Source organism: Petaurus breviceps, unplaced genomic scaffold (genome assembly GCF_028583685.1).
Source record: "Petaurus breviceps papuanus isolate PSGF00001 unplaced genomic scaffold, PetGlider_PUasm1.0 38, whole genome shotgun sequence".
Lineage (NCBI taxonomy): Eukaryota > Metazoa > Chordata > Mammalia > Diprotodontia > Petauridae > Petaurus > Petaurus breviceps.
In genome coordinates this window covers 3,512,777-3,529,149 of record NW_027186304.1, presented here as the reverse complement: position 1 = coordinate 3,529,149, position 16,373 = coordinate 3,512,777, and the positions used below count along the sequence as shown (strand labels likewise).

The 16,373-nt window shown below is 34.8% G+C and overlaps 1 long non-coding RNA gene across 3 annotated transcripts in view; it reads left to right on the top strand.

Moving 5' to 3' along the window:
• LOC138170317 (uncharacterized) overlaps positions 1-16,373 on the top strand; it is a 108,158-nt gene that overhangs the window by 66,198 nt on the left and 25,587 nt on the right. For 2 of the 3 annotated variants that reach the window (XR_011170572.1, XR_011170571.1), the window contains exon 2: positions 5,707-5,815. This is a non-coding gene — a long non-coding RNA (uncharacterized lncRNA). Of the gene's footprint in view, positions 1-5,706; positions 6,795-16,373 lie in introns of those variants that run through there. The other variant, XR_011170570.1, reaches the window with a different exon arrangement.

Here is a 16,373-nt window from a genome sequence, read left to right as displayed (position 1 = left end):
AAAGGAGAACAAACAAATGCTTTTTTTTCTGTGAAATTTGGATTCAAAGGGCCATACTTTGAGGACCTAGAGGGCAACATATGACCTCAAGGTTACCCATTTTCCAAACCACTACATATTCTATGGACTACAATATGACTGATATATAGAAAGTCACTAATCAGTCTCTGAAGGTCTTTATTTGAAATAAAGAAGAGTCCACTAACTATTTCATTCTTCTCACAAAAATCATAAGATTCCAGAGTTGCAAGAGATCTCAAAAGTACTTAGTCCCACCCATACCTGAGTAAGATTTTCTTCTATCCATAGGATTGCAGAAACACAACACACTAACACATTATGGGTGGTTAGCTGTGAATTGAGCCAAACATTCAGGAGAAAATGCTAACATTATGATAAAAAAGTGAATAAAATCCTCACACCCTTTGTTCCAGGAATCCAACTATAGATACCTATGCCAAGGAGGATGAAACAGAAACTTCCTATATAAAACAAAATATACAGAATTTTGTGTATTGGCAACAAACTACTAACATAGTAGATACCTTTGGTCAAAGGAATGGAAAAGTAAGTGGAATATTATAGCACCATTTTAAATAATGTGATGAATTCACAAAAAAACATGGAAAGTCATACAAGTTGAGGCAGAGTGAAGTAAGCTCAGTCAGTAAAATTATCCATATGAATAAAAAATGTAAATGGACAGAACAAAAAAAAAAGAAAACAAAATCTGCATAAATATAATGACTTTAAAATGTGGCTCTGGAAAAAGTTGGAAAATGCCTGACTTCTCCTTTTTGGAGGGAGGATTATGAGTGTGGAATTTTGCATACATGAAGAGGTTTGGTTAATAGGTGATTGGTTCTTCTAAACTGCTTTGTTTTCACCTTTATGTTGCAATGAATGGCTTTATAGGTAGATGAGTAGGGAAGAATATTTGTAGAAATGAAATTGAGATAAAAACAACCAAGTCCTTCAACAATGAATCATTCCCTACAGAAAGTACTGCCCTATATAAAATAATTCCCTAATAAGTAGTCATCAATCTTTCTCTTGAAGACCTCTTGTGAGGGAGGCCATCTCATCCTTTTTTTTTTGCAGAACTCTAATTGTCATGACCTTTTAATTATATTAATTATGAATTAACCTCTTTTAATCTAGTCCTATTCTCCATATAAGTAATCAAAATAAGTTGAATTTTCTATTACATGACAGCCCTCCAAGTACTTGAAATACAGATATAAACCTCCCAAAAATATATTTTCCTGGCTGACAAGCCACAGCTGATCAAATGATCTTCATTTGATGTGATCCTGTGGTCCTCAGGCATACTGTTTTATGTCAAATCTCAGTCACATATAGGGGACCAAATTTGTCCATTAGAATTTAAATCTGTATTTCAATATGTTCATTGCCAATACATTATAAATTTGTATATAAACATCTGAACCCCAGGTTTTATTATCAATTCTCATCTTCCAGATTGTCTACAATTTGTCATGAGCTTTTTCATTTATTCTTCTTCTTTCCATGCCAACTTGAATAATATGTTATGACATAAAGTTTGGAAGAGACCAATGGGTCATTTTATTATTTTTCATCAATTTTCAGGTTTAAGTATATTTCATCACATTCTCAAGAATATAGGTATTGAAGAAAAAAACTGAGTGTTTAACAACACCTCAGTGATGCATACCATGACTGGCCAAGAGCCATTTTGTTCAAACTGAGGTTGAGAAATCTAAATACCACTTTAAAAAACTATCTTCCTAGCCAGCTGTTCATTGCACAAATCTGCCTTTCTCCTTTGAGTCCCTGTCTTCAGTCAGCACTAGTGATGAAAACACCACCTGTCTTCCTATGTTCTTTAGATTTTGCTCAGGAATTCATAATCTTTAACATTGATTTCCACATTTGTCCTGGCACTATCATTTGGTTCCACATCAATCACCAGGATTAGGTCATTGTTTTCAAGCTTGACGATTCCCAAGAGTATCTCCAACACATCTGGAACGAATGTCCTGGGAAGACAAGAGATATCTCTATTGTTATTTTCAACTCAATAAATAGTCTCCTCAGTAACTCCTAAATAGGAAGTTCTCAAGAAGGGACTATTTATCTCTTCTTTTTCTGGCATTATCGAATAATCTTTCACCTGGTAACACCTGTAGATTCACATCATTATTCCTTGGATCACAAAAAAATTTGCTTCTTTTTGGTATGACACAGTTCTGTCCTATTAGGAAATGGTTCCAAATATGTAGTTGTTCTTCCTGATCTGTATATTGCATATTTATCCTATCACCAAGGTCTGGATTCAGGTTAGGATGTCCCTTTACCTCTTCACCTTTTTCTTATATGTCTGCTCTTTGAAGCACCCATTTTCTCCCTTTCTTTATATAGAGTAAATATATTCTTGTGGTCCTTTCAACTTCTCTAAGACAGAGACTAACTTGCAATTTGTGCACAAATTGAGGATACTAGTAGGAACACAATCATTTCATACTTTTCCAATCACTAACTAACATTTCTCTTTGCCTGTCATACCTGCTTAATGGAATATCACCAGCACTTTATCTTTTTATCTATGTTTAAATTATCTTAGCTATGGCTGCTATTATGGTCAACTGTACTTTGGCATATATTCATGCTAGTGAATATACATTCTTTAGTTAGGGCTTATTTTTAGTCTGGGATCCAAGAGCTAAAAATAATTTATTTATAGCAGGGCTTGCCTGTTATCTGCATCAAAAGGAAAACAGCTATTACAAATAAGCCTAGTTAATAAGAGAGCTTTGTAATTGTTTTGCTATTATGACTGGATCTAGAGAAACAGGCTTGCTACATAGAGATAGGTAGGTGAAGGAGTGAATAGAATGCTAGACCTGAAGTCAGGAAAACTGAAGTTCTAATCATATCTTACCTGCTTCCTTGCTATATAACCCTGGTCTAGTCAATAAAACTCTGTTTTTCTCAGTTTCCTCAACTGAAAAATGAGAATGATGAGAGCATTCATCCTGCAAGTTTGTAGTAAAGATCCAATGAGATGATATTTATAAATAACTTAGCACAATATCAGGCACATATATGACTCCTAATTTCCTTATCTTTTGCTAGTCATAAACTAGTATATAATTATGTAGAAAGCAAGCTTTGCATCATCCAAGAAAAAAATCATCAATCAGACTTAATGTCTTTCAAAAACACACTCACTTTAACTTATCCTCATTCTTAATGTTTAAAATGTTGAATCATTCTAAGTCAGGAAAATGAGTGTCCCTTATCTACAGTTTTCCTGAAGTTATTCTGAAGGTTTCTACTGCCAGTGACTTTGAGCCCAGTAGTTTTTGCATAGTTATCATTAGAAAAGCTTTTTTTAAAGATACTTATCCTGGAGTGATGTAATTACATATGCAAGCACTGATGTACTTATCCATAGAGTGATTGCATTAGAAAAGCATATTTTTGATAGTCATGTAAGTTTTTGCCTTAATATCACTCTCTTAGCAACCAGCTTTGCTGTGATGTTTCATATTGATGAATCATCAAGTATGGCAAAAGCTAAAGGACAGTTATGTAAAAAAATGATTTAAATAACTTCCATGTTAATGAATATGAAATGAAAGTTTTGCATGTATTGGAACTTTACTCTAGCTGTCTCACTAATTGTCCATACCATGGAACCAAGGTATAATTAAAATTGTATTCTAGGAATTTTCATGTAGTGTCCTCACAGATTTTAATAACTACAAGGGAATTTATAAAGGATAAAGATCAAGTAGATATTAGAAAGAATGAAGATCAAGTAGGAATTCCAAATTTAAATTCAGTGAACATTTTGTTTTATTTTAAATGTTTTGACAGCTATTTCAATATAATTTGTTTCTTTTAATAGCATATGTATTACATTTTAGGAATTTAAAAGCATTTCTCTGTGGAGTTCATAACTTCCCCAGAATGCTCATGCAATCATGATACAAAACAAAGGAAACCTCACCAAGATAAACTGATATAGTTAATAGATGAGAAACTTTATGTGTCATTAGCTAAGGAAACAAAACTTTTATCTTCTTAACAACTTGATTTATGAAGTGATACACCAATTGCTCAACAAACCAGGAACAGACCTCATCAACTTAGGGCTAGACCCCAAATACAGGGTGAGACAGACTTTTATACAGTAAAAACTATTAATCAAATAAAGGCAATTAATTAAAATGAACCAATAAAACATTAGACAATCCAATTTCTAATTGGAGGAAAGATTAAGGACTTTCCATGTTGAAAAACAGGGAGTAAACAAGTGCAGTTCCCTAAATTTAGAAAAAAAGAGGTGTCTCAGTCTTTTAAGTGTCTGAAAAACAATCAAAGTAATATGGAAAAAAAATAACCAATTGATCACTATAGGGTCAGTTTTCAGATAAGACATATCTGTTGCTTGAGATATACAACTGAGAAAACTCCTTGCATCAATCTTTGGATCTGACTGAGTTTCTCATAAAAATAAAATAGGTCTTTTATTAAGGGTCTCTAGGCAACAAGGAGAGGTTGTCCAGTTTCCCAGGCATGAAGCTAGGTTCAAACCATGAAATAGATTTTTCTCTCACTTACACATATAGTGATTGCGATTCATTAATGATCACAAAACTAGCTAATAAAAATAAATGAAAGGTACCTAAAGTTATTTGTGGACATAGATTGCATTTTTTTGGATTGTAAACTTGCTGAAGGAAAGAATTGTCTCTTCTCACATCCTTAAATCTTAGCACTTAGGAAAATGCCTTGCACATTTTCCATAATTAAATATATCAAAAATTTTCATTTTGCCATCTTCCAGGTGCTAAATTATCTTTTTCTTTGCCAATGTAACTGTTGTAACCCACTTCATATTTTAAGTTACTGTAGTTGATGATATTGTTAGAGAAGCTACCTATATATACAATTCTACCTGTAGAAGAAAGGCTAAGTGATTCACTAAACCTGGATGTGGAATTGGATTATTAGTTGTGTCATTGTCTTATCAAATTATGTGTTCAAATATACACATACAGGCATACACACATATCTACTTAAGTACACATATGCTATACATGTATATGCACATATACACATGCATTCATACATATGTGAAGGATCCCTTCACATTTTTTCAATTATATGGAGCTATAACTTTATTAATTATCATGTATTATAACCATTAGCTTGCATGTTAAGAAGTAGTATGGATTTTTTTTTTTTAAGTATAGCCACTAATACATCAAAATTTGCATGCTGGGTCAGCAGTTTTCAGTCTTTTTTATTTCTTGGTAAGAAACTGAGTGTGCCTTTTCACCTATCCCCACATGCGTTTACACTGTAAGGTAAATAGTATCTTCTCCCAATGAATCAATGGAGATTCTCAGGATAATGAAGTCTTGAACTGAGCCAGCCTTCTATTTTTAAGTGATAGTCTTTCAAAAGAACATGAATATATATTATCAATAGTCTAATTATGAGAAATTGACCATCATAGCACTAGTCCCCCAAATAGTAGCCATCTATACTTGATGATACTAGGTTATTAAAGGTTAACCAAGGCAAAGTTATCTGAAATACCAATGAGGAGACCAGAAAATACCAGAGACCCAACTAGGCATGACGTCATTAATTGACGCAACTAAATCTTTTTTAAAATAATATTTTTTTAATAATATTTTATTTTGGCAGGCCGGGAAGGCAGGAAGGGGCCTGATCAACTCAGAGGGCAAGTCTTCCCATGAACCACAAGGTCCACTACCAGGCCTGTCACCAAAGGGCTGAGACTGGAAAGAGCAAGGTAAGAAGCAACTACAGGGGCCCTTGTCCTGGACAGCAAACGCTCCTGGGACTACCACTTCATAGCCCAGAAATTTAAAAAAAAAAAAACCCTATCAGGGCCTCCACAGGCCAGGATGACAGAGTGAACCTCACCTGCCCCAAACACCCCCTCTGACCCTGAAAACATAGTAACTCTTGCCCCAGGGCAAAACCCTCTACAGTAAAGGCTTGAGATCCTAGAGGAAGGGCATGGCTAGGGCCCTACCTCAAAATGGGTAGAAAGCAGACTACAAAGACAAAGACTCTGGAGTCCTACTATCCTTAGAGAGAGGAACCAAACTCAGAGGGAAACAATGTGGACTCCACACCCACAGCTGAAACATCAATAAGGAATGGGTCCCTAGCACCAAAGGCTCTCCTAGATGACATCAAAAGGAACTTTGAAAATCGAATGAGAGAGAAAGAAGACAAAATGAATAATTCTCTCAAAACCAAAATAGCAGAATTAGAAAAACATTATAATGAAGAAAACATCTCTCTAAAAAGAAAAGTGTATGATATGGAAAAGGAGCTCCAAAAATTAACCAAGGAAAATGATTTGCTAAAAACTAGAATCAACCAAATTAAAACAAATAACTCCATGAGGAACCAAGAATTAATCAAACAAAACAACAAGAATGAAAAATTAGAAAAAGAGGTAAAATACCTCAAAGAAAAAATAACTGACCCAGAAAACAGATCCAGGAGAGATAATCTGAGAATCATAGGCCTACCAGAAAATCCTGATGAAAAAAATGAGCCTGGAAAACATTCTCCAAGAGCTCATTAAGGAAAACTGCCCTGAGATACTAGAACCTGAGGATAAAATAGAAATCGAGAGAATACACTGGACACCTGCTGAAAGAGATCCCAAATTGAAAAGTCCTTGAAATGTTGTGGCCAAACTCCAGAACTAACAGATAATAGAGAAAATACTTCAAGCAGCCAGAAAGAAATAATTCAAATATCGAAGCTCCACAGTGAGGATCGCACAGGATTTGGCAACCTCTACACTGAAAGATTGGAGGGAGTGGAATACAATTTTCTGCAAGGCAAAAGAGCTTGGGGTACAACTAAGGATCACATACCCAGTGAGACTGAGCATATTCTTCCAGGCAAAGAGATGGTCATTCAATGATATAACAGAGTTCCAGAGCTTCTTGATAAAAAAGCCAGAACTCAATGCTATTTGATAAGAGCAAACTGGTAATAGACAAGTAGAGGGTATGAGTATAAAATACACAAAATGGCAATTAAAAAAATCTTATTAAGGGCTACAAAGGGACTGGAATGAAATAAAGGGAATGAATGAGTGGAAAAGGGTAAATTATTCCACACAAAGAGGCATAAAAACTGTATAACAGAGGAAAAGAAGGGCGGGAGATGGGAATCATATGAGCTTTGCCCTCATTGTTTGTGGTGCAAAGAGGGAATAACAACCAGTTAAGCATAGGACTATATGGAGAAGAAACACAAAAAGTATCATTTCAGAGGGAAAGAGCAGAGGGAGAGGAGCTTCAAATGAGATTTGTTCCTGTCACTCTTGGTGCGAAGAAGAAATAACATACTTCATTAAGTATAAAAATATCCTACAGGCAGTAGGAGGAGGAAAGGGCTATGAAAGGGGGGGGGGTTAATAGAGAGGGAAGAAGTAAGGGGAAAGGGGAGGTAAAGGGAGGGGGGGCTGATAAGGGAATACTGAGGGAGGCAGTGGTCAAAAGGAGAACTATTAAGGAGGGGAAGGGAAAAGGGGGGAAATGTGAACATTAACAGGGGTGGGAATAATATGGAGAGAAAAAAACGGATAACAGTCATAATTGTAAATGTGAATGGAATGAACTGTCCCATAAAATGGAGATGGATAGCAGAATGGATTAGAAATAATGATCCTACAATATGCTGTTTACAAGAAACACATATGAAACAGAGGGATACACACAGGCTAAAGGTAAAAGGCTGGAATAAAATATATCATGCCTCAGCTAAAGTAAAAAAAAAGCAGGGCTAGGGGTGGCCAGGTAGCACCGGCTCCAGTTTCAGGATGACCTGGGGATCGAATCTGGGCTCTGACACTTAGCACCCACCCAGAAACACCTGGCCATGTAACCTTGAGCACATTACTTAACCCCAATTGCTTAGGGGCGGCCAGCTGGCTCAGCAAGTAAGAGCACCGGCTCCAGTGTCAGGATGACCTGGTGATCAAATCTGGGCACAGATACTTAGCACCACACCAAGAAAAAACTGGCTATGTAACCTTGAGCAAGTTACTTAACCCCGATTGTTTAAAAAAAATGCAGGGGTAGCAATCCTTATCTCAGATAAAGCAAAAGCAAAAAATGATCTAATTGAAAGAGATAAGGAAGGAAACTATATCCTGTTAAAAGGCACCATTGAGAATGAAGCAATATCATTACTTAACATTTATGCACCAAGTGGCATAGCATCCAAATTCCTAGAGGAGAAGGTAAAGGTATTAGAGGAAGAAATAGATAGCAAAACTATACTAGTGGGAGACCTTAATCCCCATCTCTGAACTTGATAAATCTAACATCAAAATAAACAAGAAAGAAGTTAAGGAGGTGAACAGGATTTTAGAGAGGATAGGTATGATAGATCTCTGGAGAAAACTGAATGGGGATAAAAATGAATATACTTTCTAATTTACCAAAAAACTACTTTATAAAGCTAGAAAAAATAGTAACAAAATTTATTTGGAAGAATAAACCATCCAGAATATCAAGGGAATTAATGAAAAGAAATTCTAGGGAAGGTGGACTAGCTATACCAGATTTCAATCTGTATTATAAAGCAGCAGTCATGAAAACTACTTAGTAATGCCTGAGGAATAGAGGAGTGGATCAATGGAATAGATTAGGCACACGAGTTTCAGAAGTCAATGACTAGTAATCTATTGTTTCATAAACCCCACGACCCTGGTTTTTGGAATAAGAACTCACTATTTGGCAAAAACTGCTGGGAAAACTGGAATATGGTATGGCAGAAACTGGGCATACACCATTATCTAATACCATATACCAAAATCAAGATTAAATGGGTGCATGATCTAGGTATAAAGGTTGATATTGTAAGCAGTCCCATAAAACAAGGAATAGTTTACCTTTCAGACTTGTGGAGAGGGAAAGACTTTATGACTAAACAAGAATTGAGAGAACATTATAAAATGTAAAATTGACAATTTTGACTACATGAAATTTGTAACCAAGATTAAGAGGGAGGTGGGAAATTGGGAAAGAATCTTTACAACCTATGTCTCTGAAAAAGGACTCATTTCTAAAATATACAGAGAATTGAGTCAAATTTATAAGAATACAAGTCATTCCCCAATTGATAAATGGTCAAAGGATATGAACAGGCAGTTTTCAGGGAAAGAAATTAAAGATATCTATTAGCACATGAAGAAATGCTCTGAATCACTGTTGATTAGATAAATGCAAATTGAAACAATTCTGGGGTACTACATCTGAACAGTCAGATTGGCTAAGATGACAAAACAGGAAAATGACAAATGCTGGAGAGGATGTGGGCAAATTGGAACACTAATGCATTGCTGATGGAATTGTGAACTGATCCAGCCTTTCTGGAGAGCAATCTGGAATTATGCGCAAAGGGCTATAAACACTTTCATATCCTTTGACCCAGCAATACCACTCCTAGGGTTATATCCCAAAGAGATCATAGAAGTGGGAGGAAGACCCATATGTACAAAAATGTTTATAGCAACTCTTTTTGTGGTAGCAAAGAATTGGAAATTAAGGGGGTGCCCATCAATTAGGGAATGGCTGAACAAGTTGTGGTATATGCATGTTATGGAATACTATTGTGCTATAAGAAACGAGAAGCAGACGGTCTTCATATTTACCTGGAGAGGCTTATACGAACTGATGATGAATGAGAAGAGTAGAACCAGGAGAAATGTGTACACAATTACAGACACCACATATGTGTGATGACCAACTTTGAAAGACTGGACTCTTCTCAGCAATGAAGTGATATAAGTCAATTCCAAAAGGCTCATGATAGAGAGAAATATGTTCATCCAGAGAAAGAACTAGAAAGAACTGAGTTTATATCCAGGTGGAAGCAAAATACCTGATCTTTTTCCTTCTCTTGTTTGGTTTTATGTCCTCTTTACCATTTTTCATTCCATCTGATACAATCCGTCTTTATAACCTGACTAATGTATAATATGAAAGTTTTTACAGATCCTATACTTGACTATATGCCGCCATGGGGGGAAGGGAGGAAGGGAGACAAAATGTGAAACTCAAGGAATTGTGGAATTGAATCCTGTAAACTAAAAGGAAACAAACAAATTAATTTTTAAAAAATAAATAAAAAATAAATAATATTTTATTTTCCCCAATTACATGTCAAGAAAATGTATCATTCATTTCTGCAAAACTTTTAGTTCCATATTTTCTCTCTACCTTCTTCCCACCCCTCTTCTGAAAATGGCAGGCAGTTTGGTAGAGTTTACAAATGTGCTATCATGTAAAACTATTTCCTTATCTGTCACAGTTGTGAAAGAAGAAACAGATCAAAATAAAAATTTTAAAAGAATAAAATAAGTGAAAAAATAAGTTTTGATCTGCATTCAGAGTCCTTCAGTTCCTTATCTGGATATGGATAGCATTTTCCTTCATGAGTGCTCTCTAATCAGTCATTCATAGATGCTCACTATACAATGTTGCTAATACTATGTACATTTTCCTGGTTCTGTTCATTTCACTTTGTGTCAGTTCATACAAGTCTTTCCAGTATTTTTATGAAATCTGCCCATTCACCATTTCTTATTGCATGATAGTATTACATTACATTCATATACAACAGTTTGTTCAGCCATGCTCCAATTGATGGATATCCCCTCAATTTCCAATTCTTGGCCATCACAAAGAGGGCTGCTATAAATATTTTTTCCCATGTAGGTACTTTCCATGTTTTATGGTCTCTTTGGGCTGCAGACCTAGTATTTCTATTGATGGAACAAAGTGCAGACACAGTTTGGTTGTCTTTTGGGCATAGTTCCAAATTTCTCTCCAGAATTGTTGGATCAGTTCACAACTCCACAAAGAGTGCATTAGTATCCAAGTTTCTCCACATCTCCTGCATGTATAATTTTCCTTTTCTGTCAAACTACCCAATTTAATATGTGTGAGGTGGTATGTCAGAGTGGTTTTAATTTGCATTTTTCTAACCAAAAATGATTTAGAGCTCTTATTCATAATCCTATAAATAGCTTTGATTTCTTCATCTGAAAACTGCATGTTCATAGCCTTTGATGATGTATCAATTGGGGGATGTATGCTTGTAAATTTGACTCAATTAAATATATTTCATGAAATATGAAATTCACTAAATTTCACTCAATTCACAATTGCTTGCTTTGAGAATATTTTCCATCTTTCTGCTGTCCTTCAAATTTTTGTTGCAATGGTGGTTGTACAAGTGCTTTTGATTTAATCTAATCAAAATTACCTTTTTCAAATTTTGTAATGCTCTCACTCTCTTGTTTGGTCATGAATTCTTCCCATCCCCATAGATGTGACAGGTAGACAATGACTTGCTCTGTTAATTTGCTTAATGTGTGTAATAGTAATGGAATTTAAAGGTCCCCCTGTATTGGCTTGGTTTTTGAGTTGATTGTTGAAACACAGAGCTTGTGAATCCCACTTATAGGATGGACTTGTTGATGTAAAAAAAGAGGGCGGAACTGGAAGGAGCTGGTGCCATGGATTTAGAGAAAGCCCAAGCAGAGAGAGAGAGGCAGAAGAACTTTGGGGAGCAACATTGTGGAGGATTGCTGAGGGCCAGTTGGAGCTGCCAAGAACTTTTGAGAACTGAAACCTGGAGCTGCCAAGGACTGAGGAGACCTGGCTGTGATGCTGCTATTTTGTCTGTCTGTTTTGATGTTGTTTTGCCAGATTCTTCCACTGGTGAAGGACAGTGCTGTTGTTGCAGAATATAGTTTTTTTGTCTCTTCCTGTAACTCACTTAACTTTTCCATTAAGAATTTGGGTAGTATTTTGACCTTATCTTGGTATATGGTGTAAGATGCTAGTCTATGCCTAGTTTAGGCCATATTATTTTCCAGTTTGCCCAGCAGTTTTTGTCAAATATTGAGTTCTTATCCCAGAAACTGAAGTCTTTAGGTTTATCAAAAAGCAAATTACTAGTCAGTGATTACAGTGTCATATGTACCTAACCTATTTCAATGATTTGCCACTCTATTTTCTTAGTCAGTATCAATTAGTTTTGTTGGTTCCTACTTTATAAAACAGTATTAAATATGGTATGTCTATGCCACCTTACCTTGCACTTCTTTTCATTAATTCTCTTGATACTCTGAAACTTTGATTCTTCCAGATGAATTTTGTTATATTTTTTCTAGCTCTATAAATAATTTTAGATAGTTTGATTGGTATGGCACTGAATAAGCAAATTAATTTGGGTAGAATTGTCATTTTTATCATATTAGCTTAACCTACCCACAAGCAACTGTTTTTTTTCCCAATTATGAAGACATGACTATTTGTGTGAAAAGTGTTTTTTAATTGTGTTCATATAGTTCCTGTTTTTGTCTTGACAGGAAGAGTCCCAAAAATGTATATTGTCTATAGTTACTTTAAATGGAATTCATCTCTCCATCTCTTGCTGCTGGGCTTTGCTAGTAATATATAGAAATGAAAACAATTTATGTGGGTTTATTTTAGATCTTGCAACTTTGCTAAAACTGTTAATTGTTTCAAGATTTTTAGCGGATTCTCTAAGTATGCCATCATACTGTCTGCAAAGAGTGGTAGTTTAGTTTCTTCACTCTCTATTCTAATTCCTTCTGTTTCTTTTTCTTCTATTATTGCTAAAGCTAACATTTCTACTACAATATTGAATAACAGTGGTGATAACAGACATTCTTGTATCACCACTGATCTTATTGGAAATCTTACTAACTTATCCCCATTACATATAGTGCTTGCTGATGGATTTATATAGGTGCTACTTAGCATTTTAAGGAAGACAATACTCCATTTATTCCTATGTTCTCCAGTGTTTTTAACAGGAATGAGGGTTATATTTTGTCAAAAGTTTTTTTCCTGCATTTATTGAGATAATCATATAATTTCTGTTAATTTTGTTACTGGTTTGGTCAGTTATGCTGATAATTTTGCTGCGTCTGAACCAGCTCTACATTCTTAGTATAAATACTACCTTGTCATAGTGTATTATCCTCATGGTAAGTTTCTGTAATCTCTTTACTAGTGTCATATTTAAAAATTTTATATCTACATTCATTGGGGAAATCAGCCTATAATTTTATTTTATGTTTTGGCACTTCCCAGTTTAGTTATAAAAACCATATTTGTGGGTGGGCTAGGTGGCACCAGCCCTGGAATCAGGAGGACCTGAGTTCAAATCTGGCCTCACACACAACACAAAAAACTATCCATGTGACCTTGGACAAGTCAACCCCAATTGCTCTACCTTCCCCCCTCAAAAAAAACCCCAAAAACAGTATTTGTATCATAAAAAGAATTTGGTAGGATACCTTCTTTGTCTATTTTTCCAAATAGTTTATATTGTATTGGAATTAATTGTTCTTTAAATGTTTGGTTGATTTCACTTATAAATTCATCTGTCCCTGGAGAGTTTTGTTTAAGGAGGTATTTGATGATTTGTTCAATTTCTTTTCTTTTTTGGGGGAAATAAGGTTAAGTATTTTATTTCCTCTTCTGTTAATCTGGCAAATTTATATATTTTTTTGTAAATATTCCCTCATTTCACTTAAATTGTCAGATATATTGTCATACAGTTGGGCAAAAAAACTCCTAGTTATTGTTTTCATTTCCTCTTCATTGTTGATGAATTCACCCTTTTCATTTTTGATACTGGTAACTTCATTTTCTTTTTTTTAATCAAATAACTGTATATATATATATATATATATATATATATATATATGTGTGTGTGTGTGTGTGTATACAAGCAGTTCTCAGTTTTACTTATTATTACAAAAGTATGGTTAATTTCAATTTTATTAAACTCTCCTTTGATTTTCAGAATTTCTAATTTAGTATTTAATTGGGAATTTTTAATTTGACCTAACACTCACTTTTTCAGTTGCATTCACAATTCATTGATCTCTTCTTTCCCTATTTTATTTATGTAAGCATTTAAATATATAAAATTTCCCCTAAGAACTACCTTGACTGTATTTCCTAAGTTTTGGTATTTTTGTCTCATTATTATCATTCTTTTGGATGAAGTTATTGATTGTATCTATGATTTGTTGATTGATTCACTAATTCTTTAGGATTAGATTATTTAGTTTCCAATTAATTTTAGTCTATTTTTTCCATGAACTTCATAACATGTAATTTTTTATTGAATCATGATCTGGAAAGGATTTATTATTTTTTGCCTTTCTGTATTGGTTTGTGATGTTTTTATGGCTTAGTTCGTGTTCAATTTTTGGATAGGTTCCACTTATCGCTGAGAAAATGGTATAATCCTTTCTATCCATATTCACTTTTCTCCAGAGGTCTTCCATATCTTAATTTTTCTAAAATTCCATTCACCCTGCTACCCCTGATTTTTTAAATTTCAGTAATTTATTCTGCTCAAACTTTTTACCTTTAGTCTGTAAGCATCTCTCTGCTTCAAATGGGTTTTTTGTAAACAACATATTGTAGGATTCTGGTTTTTGATCCGCTCTCTTACTCATTTCTGTTTTATGGTAGAATTCATCCCTTTCACATTACAGTTATGATAATTCCATGTTTATTTCCCTCCATTCTATTCTTCCTCTTGTCTCTCCTCTCTCTCTTTTCACCCTTTAGCACCTCACCAGTATTTTACTTTCGTCTCCCATTTCCACTGATCTTCACTTCTTTCTGTCATTCCCTATCCCCTCTTTACTTGATCTACCTTCTTGCTTCACTGTTGGGTGAGATAGATCTTTATACTCAATTGATTATCTATATGATTTCCTCTTTGAATCAATATTGATGATAGTAAGATTCCAGCAAGGCTCATCACCCACCCTCCCATCTTCCTCTCCACTGTAATAGGTCTTTTGCACTTCCTTGTGAGAAAGAATTCACCCCATTCTACCTCTCCCTTCCTCCTGCATCCCCTGTATTCCTCTTTATCATCCCCTAATATTTCCTAAGCAATTTCCTCCAATTCACCTTGTACCCATACTCTCTGTCTATGTACATTCCTTTAATCTGTACTGTTAGTGATACATTTTTAAAGAGTAACAAGTATCATCTTCCCCTGGGGGGATGTAAATGGTTTCGTTCTGAATCCCTTGTTTTCTTCTCCATTTTTACCTGCTTCTCTTGAGTCTTGATATTGGAAGTCAGATTTTTAGTTTGCTTCTGGTCTTCTCCTTATGAAAGCTTGAAATCATTCAATGGCCATTTTTTCCCTTGATGAATTATTCTTAACGTTGCCCGGGAGTGATTCTTGGCTATAGTCCTAGCTCTTTGCATTTAGGAATATCATGTTCTATGACCTCTGATGCATTAATATTGCAGCTGCCAAGTCCTGTGTAATCCTGATCATGGCTCTTCCCATATTTGTATTGCTTCTTTCTGGCCACTTGTAGTATTTTCTCCTTGACCTGACAGTTCAGAAATTTGGCTATAATGTTCGTTGGAGTTTTTATTTTGTGATCTATATCAAGAGTAGCTTGGTAGATTCTTTCATTTCCTCTTTTACCCTCTGGGTCCAGAATTTTGGGGCAGTTTGTCTTGATAATTCCTTGAAAGATGTTGTCCAGGTGTTTCTTTTAATGATTGTTTTCAGGTAGTCCAGTGATTATGATATTGTCTTTTCAGTATCTATTTTTATGTCCAGTTGTTTTTCACAAAGGGTATTTTACATTTCCTTCCATTATTTCATTTTTTTAATTTGTTTGATTGATTCTTGATGTCTCATAGAGTCATTAGCATCCACTTGCCCCATTTATATTTTAAGGTATTATTTTCCTTAATTAGCTTTTCTATCTTCTTTTCCTTTTTGTCATTTGTACTGTTTAAGGAGTTCTTTTCTTCAATGGATTTTTTAATCTCCTTTTCCATTTAGTTAATTCTACTTTTTAAGCAGTTTTCTAAGCTCTTGAATCTATTTTATCATTATCATATATCACTCTCTTTTCTTTTCCTATTTTTTCTTCTACCTGTCTTATATGATTTATAAATTCCTTTTTGAGTTCTTCCATTAATTCTTTCTGAGTTTGAGACCACTTCCTGTTTTCCTTTGGGCTTTTGACCATAGATATTTTGACATTTTTCTCCTCTTCTGAGTTTGTGTCTTAGTCTTCCCTGTCACGATAATAGCTTTTTATAGTTAGATTCTTTTTGTTGTTTTTTTGTGCTCTCTCTGTCTCTGTCTCTCTGTCTTTCTCTATCTCTCTGTCTCTCTATCTCTCTGTCTCTCTGTGTCTCTCCATCTCTCTGTCTCTCTGTGTCTCTCCATCTCTCTGTCTCTGTTTCTCTCTCTCTGTCTCTCTCTCT